This window comes from Haliotis rubra, unplaced genomic scaffold (genome assembly GCF_003918875.1).
Source record: "Haliotis rubra isolate DU_JTF1 unplaced genomic scaffold, ASM391887v1 Scf247, whole genome shotgun sequence".
NCBI classification, from domain to species: Eukaryota; Metazoa; Mollusca; class Gastropoda; order Lepetellida; family Haliotidae; genus Haliotis; species Haliotis rubra.
The window spans coordinates 1,046,568-1,049,258 of NW_025766525.1; positions in this window are offsets into that span (position 1 = coordinate 1,046,568).

Here is a 2,691-nt window from a genome sequence, read left to right on the forward strand (position 1 = left end):
AGAAACAAATGAGCGGAAGCTCAGCGTGCCATGTTGTTAGGGTGTGATGGTCCGCCATTGGACAGATCACCTGTTGTTAGGGTGTGATGGTCCGCCATTGGACAGATCACCTGTTGTTAGGGTGTGATGGTCCGCCATTGAACAGATCACCTGTTGTTAGGGTGTGATGGTCCGCCATTGGACAGATCACCTGTTGTTAGGGTGTGATGGTCCGCCATTGGACAGATCACCTGTTGTTAGGGTGTGATGGTCCGCCATTGGACAGATCACCTGTTGTTAGGGTGTGATGGTCCGCCATTGGACAGATCACCTGTTGTTAGGGTGTGATGGTCCGCCATTGGACAGATCACCTGTTGTTAGGGTGTGATGGTCCGCCATTGGACAGATCACCTGTTGTTAGGGTGTGATGGTCCGCCATTGGACAGATTTATTGTGCATGCTGTTTGGGGGTGTTATTGTGAACGCCGTCTGCAGGTAGTGTTGTGAGGTGCAAAGTTGGGTTCCTATAGTACTCTGAAATGATCCTCGAGTACAAGAAACAGATTTGCTTGTAACTTGAAGACTCCCCAGCCAGCTGACGTGCTGCGTTCCTTCATAACCTGCAGGTCAGAAGACAAATGAACCTTACGTTCACAGCAGATCAAACTCCAGAAACCATTTCCTTAGAAAACCTAATAATGCGAGCAAGAACCTCAACAAATGAATATGGAAAAGAATAAAAAAAGAAAAAGAAATTCGACCATCTAAGGAACTGGGCACTTTTTGTGAGACTGCCTTCTGTCCCTGGCGTTCCAACATTTGTCCTCAGCATCGACAAGAAGAAGGACCGCTATCCCACCAGGCGTCTTAAACCCATCGCGTAACACCTTCCTGGTCAGGATTGGGTACGTGCTATTTTGGGCAAGATCTTTTCAAAATGTCATTCCTTATCGTTACGGTTCCCACTTCGGAGATTTGACGCTATTGAAATTATTTCAATGCCTGTCGAAGCTGTTGGAAAACACTTTAGAACGCAGAATTTTAGAATCGACTCTTTATGACAAGATACCAGTTGGTCTGGAAACAAAATGTCATCATGCTAAAAGGGACGATTTCTATTATCTAACATCGATTTCATGTCTGGTATTGTAAACTTAAATCCCAATCATTAAGGGGCGATGTCTGATGTGTTCAATGGGTTCCTCAACACATATCATCTCCTCCACAACATAAAGTCAAATGTGGAATCTGCTGTCTCGGCCTTGTGTCAGTGGGCTGTGTGACTCCTCTGGTCTGCAGTGTCTAGCCGGCTGACCGGTTCAGTGTGGTCAGTTCTCGACCAGGAGAACCACTGACCCACACAATACTACACACCGATAAGTCACAATAACGGCTTATAACAAAGGAATAACATAGTGTCACACGCACCGACAGTCATTATCAGGTTATATCTGTTGATCGATATAATGTACCCTACTGACAGTCAGTATCAGTTTATATCTGTTGATCGATATAATGTACCCCACTGACAGTCGTTATCGGGTTATATCTGTTGATCGATATAATGTACCCTACTGACAGTCAGTATCAGTTTATATCTGTTGATCGATATAATGTACCCCACTGACAGTCGTTATCGGGTTATATCTGTTGATCGATATAATGTACCCTACTGACAGTCAGTATCAGTTTATATCTGTTGATCGATATATTGTACCCCACTGACAGTCGTTATCGGGTTATATCTGTTGATCGATATAATGTACCCTACTGACAGTCGGTATCAGTTTATATCTGTTGATCGATATAATGTACCCCACTGACAGTCAGTATCGGGTGTTATCTGTTGATCGATATAATGTACCCCACCGACAGTCATTATTGGGTTATATCTGTTGATCGATATAATGTACCCCACTGACAGTCATTATCGGGTTATATCTGTTGATCGATGTAATGTACCCCACTGACAGTCATTATCTGTTGATCGATATAATGTAACTCACTGGCAGTTATTATCGGGTTATATCTGTTGATCGATGTAATGTAACCAACTGCCAGTTATTATCGGGTGATATCTATTGATCGCTATAATGTAACTCACTGCCAGTTATTATCGGGTGATATCTATAGATCGATTTAATGTACCCCACTGCCAGTTATTATCGGGTTATATCTATTGATCAATATAATGTAACCCACTGCCAGTTATTATCGGGTGATATCTATTGATTCATATAATGTAACCCGTTGACAGTTATTTTCGGGTTATATCTATTGATCGAAATAATGTAACCCATTGCCAGTTATTATCAGGTTATATCTATAGATCGATTTAATGTACCCCACTGTCAGTTATTATCGTGTTAGATCTATTGATCAATATAATGTAACTCACTACCAGTTATTTTCGGGTTATATCTACTGATGAATATAATGTAACCCACTGCCAGTTATTATCGGGTGTTATCTATTGATCGATATAATGTAACCCATTGCCAGTTATTATTGGGTTATATCTATTGATCGATATAATGTAACCCACTGACAGTTATTATCAGGTTATATCTATTGATCGAAACCAAACTCACTCACTCACTGACAGTTATTATCGGGTTATATCTATTCATGGATATAATGTACCCCACCGACAGTTATTATCAGGTTATATCTATTGATCGATTTAATGTACCCAACTGCCAGTTATTATCG